The sequence below is a fragment of the Pseudophryne corroboree genome, chromosome 8, assembly GCF_028390025.1.
Source record: "Pseudophryne corroboree isolate aPseCor3 chromosome 8, aPseCor3.hap2, whole genome shotgun sequence".
Classification (NCBI taxonomy): domain Eukaryota; kingdom Metazoa; phylum Chordata; class Amphibia; order Anura; family Myobatrachidae; genus Pseudophryne; species Pseudophryne corroboree.
In genome coordinates this window covers 341,943,865-341,965,670 of record NC_086451.1, presented here as the reverse complement: position 1 = coordinate 341,965,670, position 21,806 = coordinate 341,943,865, and the positions used below count along the sequence as shown (strand labels likewise).

Genomic DNA, 21,806 nt, shown 5'->3' with positions numbered 1-21,806 from the left:
GGCGACCGCCCCCCCCTAACACAGTCATAGCCACGCCCACTTTTGAGCAGAAGAGAGCTCTACTGGGAGAGCCTGAGGCAGAACGATGTGCTGCAGCTTATACCACAGCAGCACAGAGGAGCCAGGAGAGCAAGGGTTACAGAGCATTTGCCCCTCACTTGCTGGTGTGTGGGTACTAGGGCTAATAAATACAATTACCCCATAGCACAGTCACATGTACATAGGCCCTCATTCCGAGTTGATCGCTCGGTAATTTTCTTCGCATCGCAGTGAAATTCCGCTTAGTACGCATGCGCAATATTCGCACTGCGACTGCGCCAAGTAATTTTACAATGAAGATAGTATTTTTACTCACGGCTTTTTCTTCGCTCTGGCGAACGTAGTGTGATTGACAGGAAATGGGTGTTACTGGGCGGAAACACAGCGTTTTCGGGGCGTGTGGATAAAAACGCTACCGTTTCCGGAAAAAACGCAGGAGTGGCCGGAGAAACGGGGGAGTGTCTGGGCGAACGCTGGGTGTGTTTATGACGTCAAACCAGGAACGACAAGCACTGAACTGAACGCAGATGCCGAGTAAGTCTGAAGCTACTCTGAAACTGCTAAGTAGTTTGTAATCGCAATATTGCGAATACATCGGTCGCAATTTTAAGAAGCTAAGATACACTCCCAGTAGGCGTAGGCTTAGCGTGAGCAACTCTGCTAAATTCGCCTTGCGAGCGATCAACTCGGAATGAGGGCCATAGAACGATCACAAAGCTCTATCTCAGTCTCACTCAAAAAGTTCAGTCAGAATTGAGAGAGGAGGAGTTAGGATTGCAGATGGGAGGAGTTGGGACTGTAGAGGGAGGAGTCAAGATTAAACAGTAAACCGCCCCCCCCCCCCCCCTAAAGAAAAGTCTACTCTAGATCCGTCCCTGCTCCCCCGCTGTTTTGTGTATGAGGGACATGGAGGGCACAGCGCGCACCTCTCCTGTTTCCCTCCTGCGCCTCCGGCGTGTCTGTTAAATGAAGTGCCGGTTCGTGAGCCAATCAGAGCTCACGAACAGGCACTTCATTTAATAGACACGCCGGAGACACAGGAGAGGTGCGCGCTGTGCCCCCCGTGTCCCTCCTTACAGCAGCGGCTACGGAAGGAGGGAGACAGCAGATTGACATGCGGACGGCTCGTCCGCATGTCAATCTGCTCTGCGATAAATCAGTGGCGGCGCCCCCCGCAACCCTGCGCCACCAAGCCACCGCGAGGGCTGCGGGGGCAGTAGTTATGCCACTGAGTAGATGACCTACTCTTTATATAATGTCAGTAGTGCACTGGTGTTATATCACAATCTGGTAGCTCCTACCTTTGTGTAGTAATAAAGCTCACTCCAGTGAATTGGCTATGTGATGCTCAGTATCTTACTATAACGACATTGACTGGGACACAATGCAGAAATTTAAGCTACAAACAAAACAGTGAAATAAACAACTTTTTCCAGATTAAATCAACATTGATTAGAAAAGTAAATGGCTTGGAATAACTGATTTGATCACTTCTTCTAGTATGAGGTTGCACTGTGCAATAGCATTGGTCTAGTTCCCACACAGTCCAGCAGGGGGCGGAGATAATGTACTGCTGGCTGTCATATACTCCGCAGCCAGACAGCAATTCATCCCTCTCCGTGGAGCAAACAGCACGCACGGTAAGTGTGTCTCATAGCATATCTGTGTAACTCTCCTGCAAGTGTCTTTACTTTTCATGAGACTTTAGCATACAGACTGCATCATCCTTAGCAAAGGCAACTCATCATTACACTTTATCAGGCTTTTTATGTGTTTTCTTATTGATTACGAGGTCCAACTTGTCTGAGCAGACGGATTAAGCAATACGATTAACCAGCTGGTACCTTCAGCGATGTTATTCTTTATGAAACTTTTTTTATTTATTTGTTATTTACATTATTTTAGTCTGAGCCTCATGTGAATGACTTGTACACCCAGCCTGGGGGGATGTTTTTTGTTGTTGTTTTTTTTACTCTGGTCTAGAAATAAATATTATTTATTTATACTTATTTTCAGTTTTTATTTATTTGTTTGTATGTTTATTTATTTTGCAAATAAAGGATTGATGGTGACTGTTCTACCACCTTATTACATGCCATTATCTGATTTTCTCCACAGGTGTGAACCCTTCAGGATCAGGAGGTAACTCTTTTACTAAATTAGTTTGAATGTTTGTTCTTCTTTAACCAGACAGATTTATTTATTTTTTATTTTTTGGTAATGTGCTGATTAACCAAGGAATACATTTTTTTGTTAGGTTTTCTCTGGTGTCTTGGTCTCAGCGGAGTGAGAGAGTAGATAAACTCAGTAATTTGCTTTCATTTGCGTTACAAATTTGCGCTGTACTAGTGCCCTTTAAAAACATCCGTCTGAATATAGCTGTCGGTCAGGGATATAGTTAATATCCCGGCGGTCAGAATACCGACGCCGGGATCCCGACCGCTGAGAATGCTGACAGCGGCGCCAGGGCTATTCCCACTCGTGGGTGTCCATGACGGGTGGTATTCATGTGACCGCCGGTCAGCTGACCGACAGTCACATGACCTCCTCCTCCAGCCCGACGGCTCACTATCCCGATGGTCGGCATACCGACCAACAGGGACTATTTCCACTCGTGGGTGTCCACGACACCCATAGAGTGGGAATAGAACCCGTGGCGACCGCAGGTCGCCACCGAGCCCGCAGAGTGACGAGCGCAGCGAGCCCGCAAGGGGCTTGTTGCACTCGCCCCTCCCCGCCGGGATCCCGGCGTCGGTATGCTGCCGGGATCCCGGCGTCGGTAAGCTGACCGGCGGTCTCCTGACCGCCGGTCAGCAGTACTACACCCGTCCACGACACCCATAGAGTGGGAATAGAGCCACCAGCTTGGCGAGCACAGCGAGCTCGCAATGGGCTTTCTAGCGCTCGCCCTGCTGCCGGTATACTGACCTTCCTTAGCCCGCAGGTCATCCATATGAATGTTATGTTAGGTTTAGGATTTGTGCTAGATATAGCTTTATTTTTTTCTTTAGTATATTGAAATAAAAAGTAACTTTCATTTTTTTGGATTATATTAAAAAAAATTGTAAAAATGAGTATATCTTTTTTTTAATCTATCCGTGATTATTTAAAAAACAAAAACAAAAAACAGTACACTCTTAGAAGTATACAATCTCAGTTATTTGTAATTATTGTGTATGTATTTTGGTACTATTTATATGGAGTATGAGAAAGTAAAATGTCCACCAAACTCCTCAATGAAAATGCTCAGATGGGAACCATGAAGGTAAGGGTATGGGTCATTAGGTCAACATTTTTGGTGTCATTTTTGTTGTAAAGTGATGGGGAACCCCAATTAGTGCACCGTGTCCCCTCGCATGTCTCGCTTCACATGCCATGCTTCTGGCAAGGTGCCTCACTGCGCTCGGCACAGGTTACTATTCCCAATCGTAGTCCACGTGGATTGTAAAGTATGAATACGTTCAAAAAATGACAAAAAAGTGAAAAACTCATGTCGACCTTGTTCAAGTCGACCTAATGACCATGTTGACCTAATGCAGGTTGACCAATAGTGGTCGACCTTATGACTGTCGACCTAATGACTGTATCCCGAAGGTAAAATGCTTTGTCCTCTGTTATGGTGACATTCCACTGCAGCTCTAAAGTGTCACCTCCCTTCTCCACCATAGGTAGCTCCTCACATAACGTTATGACATTGTCCTGATGGTACCTAACACTGGTTCAGAGCTGAATGCATTCCATTTAGATCACTGGTCCTAGACCTGTGTATGAAACAGCCTCCCACACATTTCTGTACAGCAAGGCTGAGCTACGGTCACCTGGTCAGGCATGGGGCATCTCCCTCCTAACATGCTGCTGAAGAGTGACAGACAGCGGCTACTTACTTACTGCATGACCGCTATTCAGCTTAGAAATACAAACATTAACATGTATGCGTTTCTTAAGGTGCTTACACACTGAGCTATTTTCCCTGTGCCCAGTGATGTTCACGGGGGATGAACCACTTTCCACAGTAGTAGACTGTGAAATATGCTTCACTCGGCTGGTAAAACAGACAGCGGTGGCCAGCGATGATGCGGGAGCGCACATCACCGCTCATTGCCCGCCCATACGCACTGGCTGAGTTTGAGGTCAAAGTAGCTCAAAATGCCAAAAATGAGCTACTTTGAGCTCAAAATCGCTTAATGTGTATGGGCCTTTATAGTGATTTTACTCACTCTTTACGGGAAAGTCATAGTGACTGGAATTGTGTTCTTATATACAGTATCCGCTCCAGTTATAGTATAACTTATCAACTAAAATTCCTCTTTATTCTGTTTTTATAAACTATCAAAGGAAATGTGAATTATTGGGGTCATACTAGTGATGGACAGCCTGCAGCCTACAAGGTGTCTGTCCTCCTGCATCCTGTGCAGCTTGTTTGTGGGGCGGATTTAGGGGTGAGAGCGCCCATAGCCTAGGCACAACTGTAACGGGTGCCCTCCGCCTGCCTAATTTTATAATATATTTATTGATTGGTTATAAGCCCTCATTTGATGATAGCCAATTTAATAGAATAATACACAGAAAAACCACTATGTCATTTTTGTATTTTTAAATTATGTATACATATTAACTAAGTAGGACAGCTTACAGGGGCAGTATGTGCATGTCCTAACAGTTTACACTCCATACAAGATGACATATGGTACAGTACAATGGAAATATTTTGCAGTTACTGGTACTTTTTTGGGCTGACAACTGACGCAAGCATCCAATTGCTGCGCCCAACAAGTGCCGCCCCTAGGCACGTGCCTAATGGGAAATTCGCCACTGTGTGCTGGGAAGTGTATGATATGATTCCAGCCGTGTTCTCTTTAGAGGTGATTCAATTGTTTTTGCACCCCCTGCTGGGCATCTTTAGCAATGAAGCTATTCAATTGTTGCTCTGATCAGACGCCCATTGTCAGTTAATGCGCCTGTCAGCTCCGGGTTTAGTCGCACAAAGCAGCTAAACCCGTCTAAAAAACCTGAATGGGATTCCAAAGTCTATGTTTGGGCGCCCAAACTACGGACTTTTTCTCTAGCATCCATAAGGGATATTGGGGACAGATTAGTACGATGGGGTATAGACGGGTCCAAAGGAGCCAGTGCACTTTAAATTTCTTCAACTGGGTGTGCTGGCACCTCCCCTCTATGCCTCCTCCTACAGGTCAGGTTAGAAAAAAGTGACCTCAGGAGAGTATGCACACTCTGCAAGCTCCGGAGAGTTTTTCCTCAAATTCTTTTAAACTTTTATTTCTTTCGGTATGCTGTTTGGCAACAGCATACCTGCGCCGTGGGAGTTGGGGGGGGGGGGGGGGGGGCAGTCACCAGCCTCTTGAGGTGCAGAGCCACTTCCCTGCTGCAGGACCATTGTCCTGAGGGGCTGTTTGTTCAGCGGGGCATGGCGCCTTGGCTGTCGCAGCCGCAGCATGCCGCACACCCCTAACGCTGCCTGAAGGTGATCATCGGTGGTGAGTACACACTGTGCGGCAGAAGCGTGGGTGAGGTGTACGGGTCCCTCCTGAGGGGGAACCACTGTAGCCCCTGCGTGAGACTGGATAATATACCTTGTACCAGCATTTATGTGAGGCTACAAACACTTAGGAGACATGACCAGTATAAAGATTACACAGTAGCTCCAGCGCCATGGCGTGGGGCGGAGCTACATCAGAGCGGGCTCAGCTGCATTTTGGCGCCTTCCTTTGAATAAGCAGCAGCATCAGCAGCCTCACACAGCTCCTCCATAATGGTCACACGCTGGATCACTGGTACCGGGTGTAGAGGGGGAGAGCCGCTATATTGTGCACAAATTTCATGTGAAACGCTGACAGCCTCACTGGGACTGTGCAGCGTTGGGTGCGCTGGTGTCCTCTCTCCTGTGTATCCTCTCACATGGAATAGGGCAGGCTGGTATTGTATTTCAGGCTGTGTTGTATGTGTATTATTCCTGTTTTTCTTTTTCACAATGGTAAAACAGAAGTTAGGCAGTGTGTGTAATGCTAGATTTTCCCCTAGCTCATCTGGCTCAATTTCATGTGAGCAGTGTAGTCAGCCATCACAAAATGCTGATAACAATGTGGGGGAGAGTCCAGAGCCCTCCTGGCTGGGGGCTATACAAACTATGATGTCTGATATATCATCTCAACTCTCTGTAAATGCCAGTAGGACTCAGGAACTGCAACAAGCAGTGGCAAATCTAGCTGCTAAATATCCCCCCCTGTCCACTACAGGTGCACATAAACGTTCTTTACCTGCACTTCTACCAGATACTGATGATGATATACAGGATGATGGGGATGATGTGGATCCCATAGGTGGGGATTCCACCCTACTCAGGGTATTGAACCCCTCATATTGGCTATTCGGTTAAAGCTCCCCCTGGAGGATGCTAATAATCAGCAGTCATTTTTCCTCCCACAAGACAAACTGACAGTCACATTTCCTGCTCCAAGGAATTGGATGATTTAAAATAGCCTGGAAGAATCCAGATAAAAAATATCAGGTATCCAAATGGTTTTTGCATACATTCCCCTTTGCCCCTGAAGGCAGGAAATTCTGTGAAGTGTCTCCAGCAGTAGACGTCTCGGTCTCTTGCCTTTCTAAAAAGGCGGTACTCCCTGCTCCGGGCTCCTTTACGGTAAAGGACCCGGCAGATAGAAAAATTGAGACCACTCTGAAATCTGTCTACACTGCTGCAGGTGTAGATCAAAGACCGGTCATTGCAGGTTGCTGGATGACACATGCAATTCATTCCTGGGTTACTCAAATTCAGGAAGGTCTTTCGGGTGATATGACCCTAGTTACTACGGTAACTTTCCTAAAACACATTCAGGACACTGCTAGAGTCCTCTGTGACTCCCTTAAAGAGATTGGCAATATTAATGCTAGGACCACGGCTATGGCTGTGTCTGCGTGCAGAGCCATATGGTTGCGTCAGTGGATTGCTGATGCTGACTCCAAACATAATGTGGAATCTCTTCCCTTCACAGGTGAATGGCTTTTTGGAGGTGAATTGGACGCATGGATTTCCAAAGCTACTGCTGGGAAATCCACGTTTCTCCCTTCGGGGGTTCCGCCTCCTAGGCGTACCTACTCAGTCCTTTCGGTCCTCCAGATTTCGATCTAGTGCCAGGGGAGCCTCCAACGCAGCTAGAGGCTCCAGAGTTAAACCTAATAAACCAGCCGTTGCCGGAACTCAGGACCAGAGCACCAGTTCTGCTTCCGCAAAGACTTCAGCATGACTGTGCCCACCCACCCAGGGGAGATCTCGTGGTTGGAGCTCAGTTACGTCACTACAGCCACATCTGGGACGGTTCCTGCCAAGATGCTTGGGTAAGGGACCTTATCTCTCAGGGTTACAAGCTGGAGTTTGACGGTGCTTCTCCCCAACGATTTTTCAAATCAGGCTTACCAGCTTTGGAAAATATGCGTGGTACGCTACTACTGGCCATAAACAAGCTGGTCCAGTCCCAGGTCATTGTTCCAGTACCCCTACAACAACGAGGCCTGTCCTGTTACTACTCCAGTCTATTCATAGTACTAAACCAGAGGGGTCTGTTAGACCCATTCTAAATCTGAAGTCCTTGAATCCTTACCTAAAGGTTTTCAAATTCAAGATGGAATCTTTGAGAGCAGTGATCGCAGGCTGGGAACAACAGGAATTCCTTGTGTCAGACGGATATCAAGGACGCTTACCTCCATATCCTAATTTTGCCTTCTCATCAGGCCCATCTGCGGTTCGCCCTACTGAACGATCACTACCAGTTTCAGGCGTTACCCTTCGGCCTGTCTACAGCTCCGAGGGTGTTCACGAAGGTAATTGCGGAAATGATGTTTCAGCTCAGGGTCCAGGGGCTCAACATAATTCCATATCTGGACGATCTTCTGATAAAAGCGAGTTCCAGGGTGCTTCTATTGCTCCATATAGATCGCACTGTCCAACTTCTGTCTCACCACAGGTGGATCCTCAATCTGGAGAAGTCCCACCTGAAACCATCTCAGCGGCTCCTGTTTCTGGGGATGCTCCTGGATACTGTAGCACAGAAAGTGTTCCTCCCAGAAGAAAAAGTGAGAACACTTCAAGAAATTGTTCGCATGGTGATCTGACCTGCTCGAGTATCCATTCATCTTTGCATAAAATTGTTGGTAAAGATGGTGGCCTCGTAGGAGGCGATACAGTTCAGAAGGTTTCATGCCGGACCGTTCCAATTGGATATCCAGAACAAGTGGTCCGGTTCCCATCTTCAGATGCAGCGGATGATTCGTCTCTCACCCCCGGCCAGGATTTCACTCCTGTGGTGCCTACAGTCTTTCCAACCTGCTGGAAGGTCGACGCTTTGGGAATCAGGATTGGATCCTCCTCACGATGGATGCGAGTCTGAGGTGATGGGGAGCTGTCACCCAGGGAGCGCAGTTCCAGGGCAGGTGGTCTGCCCAAGAAGCCCTCCTTCCGATCAACATCCTGGAACTTCGGGCCATCTACAATGCTCTGATTCAGGCCTCCCCTCTACTCCGGGATCAAGCAATCAAGGTTCAGTTAGACAACACCACGGCTGTTGCATACATCAATCGACAAGGAGGGACAAAAAACAGAGTCTGCATGTGAGAAGTGTCAAGAATACTCTTCTGGGCAGAAAGAAATGCAAGAGCACTGTCCGCAATCTTCATTCCGGGGGTGGACAACTGGGAAGCGGACTTCCTCAGTCGCCACAATCTCCACCCAGGGGAGTGGGGACTACACCCTCAGGTGTTTCAACAGATCATCGACAGGTGGGGCTGCCCACAGATCGACATGATGTCCTCTCACCTCAACAAGAAGCTTCGTTGCTATTGCTCACGAACCAGAGACCTTCAGGCGAGTGCATTGGATGTGCTGACAATGCCTTGGCCTTATCAGCTTACCTATTTCCTCTGATTCCGTTGATCCCCAGGGTACTCAAGAGGATCAGGCATCAAGGAGTGCAGGCAATCTTGATTGCCCCGGATTGACCCGGAAGAGCGTGGTACGCAGCTCTTCTGGACATGTCCGTAGAGGACCCTTGGTCTCTGTCGCTAAGAAGAGATCTTCTTCAGCAAGGACCGTTCGTCTATCCGGACTTACGGCGGCTTTGTTTGACGGCATGGAAGTTGAGCGGAACATCCTAGCTCACAAAGGGCTTTCCAAAAAGGTCATTGCCACTATGGGGCAAGCCAGAAAACCTGTGACGTCAAAACACTATCATCATATCTGGCCGAGATATGTCTCTTGCTGCGAGGAACACACATCCATCTGCGGAATTCCACTTGGGGAGATTCCTTCGATTCCTGCTGGCTGGAGTGGATAGAGGCTTATGTCTTGGATCCAATAAGGTCCTAATTTCAGCTCTTTCCGTCTCCTTCCAGAAGAAGTTGGCTCTCCTGTCAGAAGTTCAGACCTTCTTGCAAGGGGTGCTTCACATACAACCTCCGTTTGTGCCGCCTACAGCTCCTTAGGATTTGGATGTGGTGTTACGCTTTCTACAGTCCTCCTGGTTTGAACCTCTGATGACGGTAGAAGACAAATACCTTACGTGGAAGACAGTGATGTTACTGGCCCTGGCTTCTGCTATACGTGTCTCAGAATTCGGGGCCTTATCGTGTAAAAGTCTCTACTTGGCCTTTTACGAGGACAGAGCGTAGCTCAGGACTAGACAGCAGTTCCTGCCGAAGGTGGTCTCTGCGTTTCACTTGAATCAACCTATAGTGATTCCATCCAGTTCTGGCACTTCTGCCCCTCCGGAGGCATTGGATGCAGTACGAGCCTTGAAAATCTATGTCACGAAGACGGCTCGGATCAGAAAGACTGATTCCTTGTTCACGCTCTATGATGTGCAGAAAAAGGGTTGCCCTGCTTCAAAGCAGTCTATTGCTCGTTGGATTCGGCTTACTATCCAACAGGCCTATGTGTTGGCAGCCTTACCTGTTCCATAGTCTCTGAAGGCCCACTCTACGAGATCGGTGGGCTCTTCCTGAGCGGCTGCCCGTGGAGTCTCAGCCCTCCTACTGTGCCGAGCTGCTACCTGGTCGGGAAGAACACCTTTGTGAAGTTCTACTAATTTGATACCCTGACCAAAGAGTATACCCAGTTTGGGCAGGCGGTGCTGCAGATGTCTCTGCACGTTCCCGCCCGTTCTGGAAGCTTTGGGACATCCCCATCGTAATAATCTGTCCCTAATAACCCTTATGGATGCTAGAGAAAATAGGATTTTAAATGTTCTCGTAGTCCATAAGGGATATTGGGTTTCCGCCTCTGTGCGGTGACTTTCTGCAGGTTCTCTGTTATGTGTTACCTGTTCAGCTGTTAATGTTGCCAGCTGTTGCTGGCCTGGTGATGTTTTGGTGTGTTGGTGTGTAAATCTCACCACACTTCTTGTTCTTATGTTCCTTCTCTCAAGTATGTCATTCTCCTTCGGATACTGTTTTACCTATAACTGACCTCTAGGAGGAGGCATAGAGGGGAGGAGCCAGCACACCCAGTTGAAGAAATTTAAAGTGCACTGGCTCCTTTGGACCCAGTGGTGCAGAGAGAGGGGGAGAGAGGGTACAAAATACCCAGGCCCAGGTCTGATGGAGGGGCCCAGTGAGGGTCCAGTAGGGGCCCAGGCCACCTCCCCCTTACCTAGCAGCAGCAGCAGCTCTTTTCCTCAGCCCATCACACGCCGCTGTGTACTGGGCTGCAGTGTGGCCATGGAGGTGCTTAAAATACTATACTTTTCAGTATTTTCTTCTAAGGGTACATGACCACACCTCCTGTGATTAGGCCACGCCACTTGAAAGGTACCTCAGCCCAACCTGGCTCTCGACTGCCCTGTTTGGACCCGTCTACAACCCCTCATACTAATCTGTCCCCAATATCCCTTATGGACTACAAGAAAAGGATTTACCGGTAGGTATTTAAAATCCTATTTTAATACATTTTTTTCTCGCATTTCCAGGGGGTGTGAGAAAAAAATGTGACTGCTACTGCTAATGTGTGTCTATTGGAGCAACAATTCAATAGTTCTGATAGCGTCCATTTCTTCAGACAGCCAGCAGGTGGTGCACGCCACAATTGAAGTGGCCCTTTTTTTGTCCAAACTTGGCCTCTACATGGCAGCCCAGTTCCATATACGGGGTCACACTTGTGTGCACATGGGCACTCTGAGTGTGGGTATATTTTCTTCCAGTCAGAGTAAAGCTTGTCCGCTGCTGATGTCTTTGTACAGTTAATAGTACAGTAGGGGTAAGTCAAGATCAAAGGTGCTGGATCCAAATAAAACAATAAATAAAAAAATATAAATAGTCACTTAAGGATGCTTACCTTCATGTTCCGGTATTCCCCCCTCATCAGGCGTTCCTGAGATTTGCAGTGCAGGACTGTCACTACCAATTTCAGACGTTGCCGTTTGGGCTTTCCACGGCCCCGAGAATTTTCACCAAGGTAATGGCGGAAATGATGGTGCTCCTGCGCAGGCAGGGGGTCACATTTATCGCATACTTGGACGATCTCCTCATAAAGGCGAGATCTCGGGAGAAGTTGCTGGACAGCGTGTCTCTGTCCATGAAGACGTTGCAGTTACACGTCTGGATTCTCAATATACCGAAGTCCCAGCTAGTCCCTACAACGCGTCTAACTTTTTTGGGCCTGATTCTAGACACAGACCAGAAAAAGGTTTTTCTTCCGGTCGAAAAGGTTCAGGAGCTCATAGCCCTGGTCAGGAACCTATTAAAACCAAAACAGGTTTCAGTGCATCATTGCATGCGGGTCCTGGGGAAGATGGTGGCTTCATACGAGGCCATCCCTTTCGGCAGGTTCCATGCGAGGACTTTTCAATGGGACCTCTTGAACAAGTGGTCCGGGTCCCATTTACAAATGCATCGAAGGATCACCCTGACTCCCAGGACCAGGGTATCTCTCCTGTGGTGGCTGCACAGTGCTCACCTACTAGAGGGTCGCAGGTTCGGCATTCAGGACTGGGTCCTGGTGACCACGGACGCAAGCCTCCGAGGCTGGGGAGCAGTCACACTGGGAAGAAATTTCCAAGGTCTCTGGTCAAATCTAGAGACTTGTCTCCACATCAACGTCCTGGAATTGAGGGCCATATACAACGCCCTGCGTCAAGCAGAAGAATTGCTTCGGGAAAAACCGGTTCTGATTCAGTCAGACAATGTCACGGCAGTGGCTCATATAAACCGCCAAGGCGGAACGAGGAGCAGAGTGGTCATGGCATAAGTGACCAGGATTCTACGCTGGACGGAAGGCCATGTAAGCGCGCTATCAGCAGTGTTCATCCCGGGGGTGGACAACTGGGAGGCGGACTTCCTCAGCAGGCACGACCTGCATCCGGGAGAGTGGGGACTTCATCAAGAAGTCTTCGCACAGATCACGGGTCGGTGGGGACTGCCTCAAATAGACATGATGGCATCCCATCTCAACGAAAAGCTAAAGTGGTATTGCGCCAGGTCAAGGGACCCTCAGGCGGTATCGGTGGACGCTCTGGTGACACCTTGGGTGTTCAGATCGGTCTATGTGTTTCCTCCTCTTCCTCTCATACCCAAAGTCTTGAGAATAATAAGAATAAGTAGGGTCAGAACAATCCTCATTGTTCCAGATTGGCCACGGAGGACTTGGTATCCGGAGCTGCAAGAGTTGCTCACAGAAAATCCGTGGCCTCTTCCTCTAAGGCAGGACCTGCTGCGGCAGGGGCCCTGTCTGTTCCAAGACTTACCGCGGCTGCGTTTGACGGCATGGCGGTTGAACGCCGGATCCTAGCGGAAAAAGGGATTCCGGAGATCATTCCTACCCTGATCAAGGCTAGGAAAGACGTGACGTTAAAACATTATCACCGTATATGGCGAAAATATGTTTCTTGGTATGAGGCCAGAGCTGCTCCTACGGAGGAGTTCCATTTTGGCCGTCTACTTCACTTCCTTCAAACAGGAGTGACTTTGGGCCTAAAATTAGGGTCCATAAAGGTCCAAATTTCGGCCTTATCCATTTTCTTTCAAAGAGAATTAGCCTCTCTTCCTGAAGTGCAGACTTTTGTGAAGGGTGTGCTGCATATTCAGCCTCCCTTTGTGCCTCCGGTGGCGCCTTGGCATCTTAACGTGGTGTTACGTTTCCTCAAGTCACCTTGGTTTGAACCACTCAAAACTGTGGAGTTGAAATACCTCACGTGGAAAGTGGTCATGTTGTTGGCATTGGCTTCGGCAAGACGTGTTTCAGAATTGGCGGCTTTATCACATAAAAGCCCATACTTGGTTTTTCACGTGGTTAGGGCAGAGTTGAGGACTCGTCCTCACTTTCTGCCAAAAGTGGTCTCATCTTTTCATGTGAACCAACCTATTGTCGTGCCTGTGGCTACACGGGACTTGGAGGATTCCGAGTCCCTGGATGTGGTCAAGGCTTTGAAGATTTATGTGACCAGAACGGCTAGAATCAGGAAGACTGAAGCTCTGTTTGTTCTGTATGCGGCCAACAAGGTTGGCGCTCCTTCTTCAAAGCAGACTATTGCTCGCTGGATCTGTAATACGATTCAGCAGGCGCATTCTACGGCAGGTTTGCCATTGCCTAAATCGGTTAAGGCCCATTCCACTAGGAAAGTGGGCTCTTCTTGGGCGGCTGCCCGAGGGGTCTCGGCATTGCAATTGTGCCGAGCTGCTACTTGGTCGGGTTCAAACACCTTTGCAAAGTTCTACAAGTTTGATACCCTGGCTGAGGAGGACCTCATGTTTGCTCAATCGGTGCTGCAGAGTCATCCGCACTCTCCCGCCCGTTTGGGAGCTTTGGTATAATCCTCATGGTCCTTACGGAGTCCCAGCATCCTCAAGGACGTAAGAGAAAATAAGATTTTACTTACCGGTAAATCTATTTCTCGTAGTCCGTAGAGGATGCTGGGCGCCCGCCCAAGTGCGGACTTCTTCTGCAAGACTTGTATATAGTTGTTGCTTACATAAGGGTTATGTTATAGTTTATCGGTTGAACCGAGGCTATGTTGTTGTTCATACTGTTGACTGGGTAGTGTATCACAAGTTATACGGTGTGATTGGTGTGGCTGGTATGGATCTCGCCCTTAGATTTACAAAAATCCTTCCTCGTACTGTCCATCTCCTCTGGGCACAGTTTCCCTAACTGAGGTCTGGAGGAGGGGCATAGAGGGAGGAGCGAGTGCACACCCAGAGTCCAAAGCTTTCTTAAAGTGCCCTATCTCCTGCGGAGCCCGTCTATTCCCCATGGTCCTTACGGAGTCCCAGCATCCTCTACGGACTACGAGAAATAGATTTACCAGTAAGTAAAATCTTATTATAACCAGCATATATATAACTAGAGTACTAACAGAAGAAGTAAACAGCACACAAAGTATGGTGACAGAAAGAACAGCCCCAAAATGCAAGATCACCAACTGCATACGCACACCGATCTTCCACATGGGAGGTGAGCAGCCAGCCCACAATAACACCCAAGGTATCCACCTCCCACCCTAATGACACAACAACGTGAGGCATTGGGGTTTATATAATAGGTGCAGTATGTGCGATGCACACGGACCCATGAGTCTAGGGGGGGCCCACACCGCACACACATACTTACCTTTCTGGTGTCCATCGCTGACAGTGTGTGGTCCCCCTCCTCTCCCATAGCCGTCGCGCCGCTGCTAGCGCACTGACCACTAGAGACTCTGGCACAGTGCCAGAGTCTACAGTACATGCGCAGGACTCCGAAAGAAAAAGGCGTGGCGGCCATTTTCCGGAGTCCTGCGCATGTGCTGTAGACTCTGGCACTGCCAGAGTCTACAGCGCTCAGAGCGCTAGCAGCGGCGCGACGGCTATGGTAGAGGAGGGGGCTCACACACGGGGGCTCACACACGGAGTCTGCACACGGGTCCCCTCCTCTCTAGAGATGCCCCTGACGTGAAGCCCACCTGGACTGGTGGTGCCGCTGACCATGGTAGGGTAGAATCAGCCTAAAACATGTATTGGTAGAGAGAGAACATAAAGCCCAAAAAACAGATGGCAACTGCAACCATTCTACAATCTACCCCTTGCGGCCGCATCCTGCGGCAGGCGTTCAGGGAGTGGCGTTGTGGGGGAGTAGTAGCCGAAACTGTGGCATTTTGCAAGCATCTTTGAGGTAGTTGCGTGGCATCACACGCAGCTGCTCTGAAAAAAAAATGGCGGCGGCCCGCCTGCCAGCGCAGCCAGGCTGTGCTGGCAGGAGTCAATATCTAATCAATGCGTCTGCAGTTAAATTGTGGATGCATCACGAGGCAGCGCTACAAACATGTTGAACGGCCTTGCCCTGTACTCTGGCCCCCAGCATGTTAGGAGATGGACGCAGATCTTGCTGCGGGAAACAAGATCTGTGCCCATCTCTGAATAACCCCTTAGTGCGGAAGGGCTGCTATAGTGACCTGTTTGTGCCCTGATTCACTCTACATTTTACCTGTTTGTCTTTGTACAGGTGCTGGGCGGGGAATGTAATTTACAGTTTACAGTTATGCAGAACCAAATACATGATTGATCTGCAGTTTCACATTCATCAGATGCATTAACAAATAATTGGAATATTTCAATCAGGGCCGGACTGCCTATCTGGAACTTCTGGCAAATGCCAGAAGGGCTGATGGGGGCTCTCTGGTTTGTGTGCACCCCCCTCGCCACCCGAAGTGCCCATTTCTAAGAAATATGGGGGCGTGCCGCGAGTCCACACCTTCCAGACTCGCAGCACACCCCCATGTGCAGTGTCCACACGCTCCTTTCACGTTGCACACGTGCACATGGATGCCAGGGCCGAAAAGCGGCCCAAGTCCGTCCCTGATTTCAATGCTTACTTATATTTATTATATATAATGTCAATTTAGTTCCAGTCACTGTATGGCGAAACAAATTGTGTTGTTTCATTTTACAGTTACGTTAGTGACAGATGGACTATTGTATTGTATGATTTTGTTGAAGACTGAAATAGTCAAAAATTGTTTTTTTTTCGGCAAGTCCAAGAGAGGTACTGTATATATCCTTCAAGTGGGCCTGTCACTTTATAATAATGCATTAGACTATTATTTTTGGCAACTACATTTCATCTTTCTCAGTTTTTTATTTTATTATTATTATTTGTGTCCATGGGAGAGATTCAGCTAAATGCAGCTTAAATGCTGGAACTAATTAATCTATATAGACCTGCAATTAGCATCACGTTAGTATTGGGACTTAATGTCTATCCTGGTCAGCTCCAGTTATTTGTCCTGTGTAATATGCTTTCTCATGTGTTACTATGCAAAACACAGCTGTATAGGTGTGACCCAGTCTCCAGCGCGGAATGCAGGAAGCTGAATGTTATACGGAAATGCGTAAGGGTGCAATCAGGTCAAACTGCATGTGAACTACGGATGCATTGGACAATAAAATGTCATTAGAAATGTATGAAAACCAGATTGACGTTTATAGTTTTTGTGACAATTAAAAAAAATATGAGTATCTATATGCAGAGCCTATGTTGCTGCAGCTCTGCGATCGCAGCCATAGCCGTGGCTGTTGCTTAGACGGAGACACAGCTGTTTCTGTCTCTAAAATAATAAATTTTGGGCCATCAAGGGGGGTTTCTAGATACTAAGAAATCTAGAAAGCCCCCTTCCCTTCATGCTCCACTGTTCGGTGCCATTGTTGGCAGTTGGGAGGCGATGATAGAGTAAGCGCAGGAAGGAAAGCACATGAGGGAAGAGGGCCCTGCTCTTGAGAGTTTACAGTCTAAAGGGGAGGGTGACACAGGTGTAATTTTTGGATACTCCCTTAGGACTGATTTTATCTGTAGGATTTAATTACAGTAAATGGGAACTACAATGACAACCCATATTTATGTTTTGTAACGGGTGTGTATCGGGATCCCGGTGGTCAGCATTCAGGGAGCGAGCGCATCAAGTCCCTTGCGGACTCGCTGCGCTCGCCACGCTGCGGGCTCGGCGAGCTGAGCTTTCCACAGGTTCTATTTCCACTCTATGGGTGTCATGGACACCCACGAGTGGGAATAGTCCTTGTTGGTCGGCATATTAAGCGGGCGGGATGTAGGTGGAGGTGTTGTGACCGCCAGTCACCTAACTACATCCCTTTTGTAACATTACGTCTTCTGTTATATACAAGTAGTAAAACATCCATTACTAAATAAGACATCCTCACGGCACGTATTATCACAGCTGAGAAACTGTGCCTGGACAACAGTAAATGAAACAAGAATACAATAAGTATCCAGGACAAATACAAACTACACCCAGCCAGACGCACCCAAATAAGAGAAATCCATGAGAACAAGCTGCAGCTTTATTGACAGACTTTGCCAGCACATAATGTCCTCAGATAATGGTTACCTGACTGTTGATAAAATAATCAGCTAAGCTATGTCTTTCTCCATGACAGCCACTAACAACAAGTGGATATGTTACAAGCCGAATGTAGCCACTACCTGCATAGTATTTCAGTTCACCTGGGAATTTCCATTGCCGTTGGTCACGCCACATTTACTTCTGAGTTACTGCTCTTAGTGGTTTCGGGGAATGTTTCTGTCAGATCAGAAGTTGTGCACATACAGGTAATTCCTCAGAATGGTAATGCCTTATGGGTTTCAGAATTCAACATACAGACAGGGTAGCACTGTAGTAACAAATGAATGCTTTATATTTATAAAAGAACAGAATCTGTCATACCTAGCAATATACACAGCAGCAATTGTAACATCATTATATTTACAGCAGCAATTTACACATCCAGGCTTGCTGGGCCAGGTATTACATCTCATCACATGAACTGAGGGCATCAGGCTTCCATGTTGCAGTCTGCATTGCATGGATGATGCATTTTGTTCACCATAGACCAGAGGTTCCCAAACTGTGTGCCGTGGCTCCCTGGGGTGCCTCGGGACACTTGCAGGGGTGCCCTGGGTTGGTTGTCCTGGACCAATTCAAATTATTCAAGGTCAATATAATAGGCAAAACCAGAGCTGCTGGCTGCCAGTCATAAAATATGTGGCCAAACAGAAGCAAATCTTGTCCCTCAACACACAACTGACCCTAAGGATGACATATAAACGCGATCTACTTAATGTAATATTTCTTTCTAAATTTCTCAATAAGAAATTTTTGGCCTAGGGGTGCCGTGAAAAAAATTCTGATATTCTAGGGCGCCGTGATTCAGAAAAGTTTGGAAACCACTGCCATAGACAGTCGTAACCAAACATAGACATTATTCTTGTAGAAGATATTGGGGCTGATATATCAACAGTTTTTTGCATTAAAAAGTGAAAAAAAATTACTTTTCTATAATTTTCAAATTTTTTAAGTATCGCCTGAATGTATGTAAATTTTTCAAAATTATATATGGTTTTTTTTTCCACAAAATTATACTTTTCTGGGGGTTTTTTGGAACTTTTTCAACTTATATTGATGGTTTTTCGTGAGAATTGTATGAAACTTTTCATAACTATTTCTCGCCAGCTTTTACTGGTGATAATTGTATTAGAGCATCATTGTTCTTGCTGTGAAAGGTATTTTATAATTTCTTTTTGGTGAATTAAAGTATTATTTTTATATCACATCTCAACTGGATTTTATTTGTTATTAATATAAATATATGTGTATATGTGTGTGTGTGTGTGTATATATATATAAAATAAAAAATACTACATGTGTGTATATATATATATTAGAGATGAGCGGGTTCGGTTTTACTCGGATTTACCCGAATCTCCTTATTGGCAATCGGACGTCACGTGTTTTGGTTAGCCAATGATAAATTTCCCAAAAATAAGAAATGCCGATAATTCTGGCGTAAAGAGCTGAGTAAATGCGAACCCGCTCATCTCTAATATATATATATATATATATATATATATATATAACATTAGTATATATCTACTGTAAATGTATGTATGTATATATATATATATATATATATATATATATATATATATATTTATTTGTTAAGTTCTATAATCCAGTGTTTCCCAGGTTTCTCCTGTTGTCAGGAACAGATGTCCCTGATGGTGGGGAGACTTTTAAATGCAGGATTAAAAGACAATGTTTTTAAGTTAATTTCAAGTATGCATACTGCCACCTTCCATATATATATGTGTGTGTGTGTGTACAGTTCATCCGGAAAGTATTCACGGCGCTTCACTTTTTCCACATATGGAATAAATTCATTTTTCCCCTCAAAATTCTACACACAATGGGCCTAATTCAGAGTTGATCGCAGCAGCACATTTGTTAGCAGTTAGGCAAAACCATGTGCACTGCAGGGAAGGGGGGGGGGGGGGTTGATATAACATGTGCAGAGAGAGTTAGATTTGGGTGGGGTGTGTTCAAACTGAAATCTATATTGCAGTGTAAAAATATAGCAGCCAGTATTTATCCTGCACAGAAACAAAATAACCCACCCAAATCTGACTCTCTCTGCAAATGTTATATCTGCCACACCTGCAGTGCACATGGTTTTGTCCAACTGCTAACAAATTTGCTGCTGCGATCAACTCTGAATTACCTCCCATACCCCATAATGGCAACATGAAAAAAAAAATTATATATATGTTTGCAAATGTATTAAAAATAAAAAACTAAGAAATCACAAGTACATAAATATTCACAGCCTTAGCGCAATACTTTGTTGATCCACCTTTTGCAGCAAGTACAGCCTCAAGTCTTTTTGAATATGATGCCACAAGCTTGGCACAACTATCTTTGGGTAGTTTCGCCCATTCCTCTTTGCAGCACCTCTCAAGCTCCATCAGGTTGCATGGGAAGCGTCAGTGCACAGCCATTTTCAGATCTCTCCAGAGATGTTCAATCGGGTTCAAATCTGGGCTCTGGCTGGGCCACTCAAGGACATTCACAGAGTTGTCCTGAAGCCACTCCTTTGCTATCTTGGCTGTGTGCTTAGGGTCGTTGTTCTGCTGAAAGATGAACCATCACCCCAGTCTGAGGTCAAGAGCCCTCTGGAGCAGGTTTTCATCCAGGATATGTCTGTACATTGCTGCATTAATCTTTCCCTCTATCCTGACTAGTCTCCCAGTTCCTGCTGCTGAAAAACATCCCCACAGCATAATGCTGCCACAACCATGCTTCAATGTAGGGATGGTATTGGCCTGGTGATGAGCGGTGCCTGGTTTCCTCCAAACATGACGCCTGGCATTCCTGCCAAAGAGTTCAATCTTTGTCTCATCAGACCAGAGGATTTTGTTTCTCATGGTCTGAGAGTCCTTCAAGCACATTTTGGCAAACTTCAGGCGTGCTGCCATGTGCTTTTTACTAGGGAGTGGCTTCCTTCTGGCCACTCTATCATACAGGCCTGATTGGTGGATTGCTGCAGAGATGGTAGTCAATCTGGTCAATCTCCACTCTCCAAAAAGGAATGCTGCAGCTCTGACAGAGTGACCATCGGGTTCTTGGTCATTTCCCTGACTAGGGCTCTTCTTCCCCCCGATAGCTCAGTTTAGACAGCCAGCCAGCTCTAGGAAGAGTCCTGGTAGTTACAAACTTCTTCCATTTATGGATGATGGAGGCCACTGTGCTCATTGGGACCTTCAAGCAGCAAATATTTTTCTATACCCTTCCTCAGATTTGTGCCTCGAGAAAATCCTGTCTTGGAGGTCTACAGACAATTCTTTTGACTTCATGCTTGGTTTGTGCTCAGACATGCGCTGTCAAGTGTGGGACCTTATATAGACAGGTGTGTGCCTTTCCAAATCATATCCAATCAACTGAATTTACTACAGGTGGACTCCAATTAAGCTGTAGAAACATCTCAAGGATGATCAGTGGTAACAAGATGCACCTGAGCTCAATTTTGACCTTCATGGCAAAGGCTGTGAATGCTTATGTACATGTGATTCCTTAGTTTTTTAATTTTAAGAAATTTGCAAAGATCTAAAAAAAAAAAAATTCACGTTGTCATTATGGGGTATTGGGGGTAATTCAGAGTTGATCGTAGATGTGCTAAATTTAGCACATCTACGATCATTTACTCTGACATGTGGGAGGGATGCTCAACACAGGGCTAGTCTGTTGCAGCGATGCAGTCTGAATTACCCCCATTGTGTGTAGAATTTTGAGGGGAAAAAATTAATTTATTCCATTTTGGAATAAGGCTGTAACATAACAAAATGTGGAAAAAGTGAATAGCTGTGAATACTTTCCGGATGCACTGTATATATTTATATATATATTAAGACACCAGAGGTAGACATCCATCCGTCCAGTCTGCTTGAAACCCACGTAGAACGCCAACAGGAATTCACTGCGCATGTCCGAGCATGCACAGTTTTTTCCTACTACACAGTTAAAATTAAAGTTATCGATTCTCAAAAGTAAAATGCGAAAATTATCGTCATTTGGAGATTTTTCTTTTGCATTATCATTTCTGATGAAAAAAAATTATACATAAGGTGAAAAAATAAAATAAAAAAGTGGCATAAACTACGCGATGCCTGGCGTAAAGAAAAAAAATATATACTTTTCACATTTTTGATACATCAGCCCCATTAGCTGGTAAGTTGATAGCAGATCAGTGATGAGTAACCTGGCTGACACTAATATCCAAAATGAAGCAAAAAAACCATAAAAACAAAATGATCTCCACACTCCATACATCGCTAGTCCCCTCTTTCACATGATATTCCAACCCATCCCTTGCTCCATAATTCCCTTGACATGCCTTTAGGCTCCACTACAGGGCAAGATTAACAGTGGGACGGATGGGACTTCAGC

At 46.4% G+C, this 21,806-nt stretch overlaps 1 protein-coding gene across 1 annotated transcript in view; it reads left to right on the top strand.

Moving 5' to 3' along the window:
* Positions 1 to 2,157: 2,157 nt before the first annotated feature.
* The window catches only part of FHL1 (four and a half LIM domains 1), a 148,423-nt gene continuing 128,774 nt past the window's right edge, over positions 2,158 to 21,806 (top strand). Inside the window, exon 1 of the mRNA XM_063937451.1 lies at positions 2,158 to 2,181. The gene's annotated coding sequence lies outside the window, so the exon portion shown is untranslated. The remainder of the gene's footprint in view (positions 2,182 to 21,806) is intronic.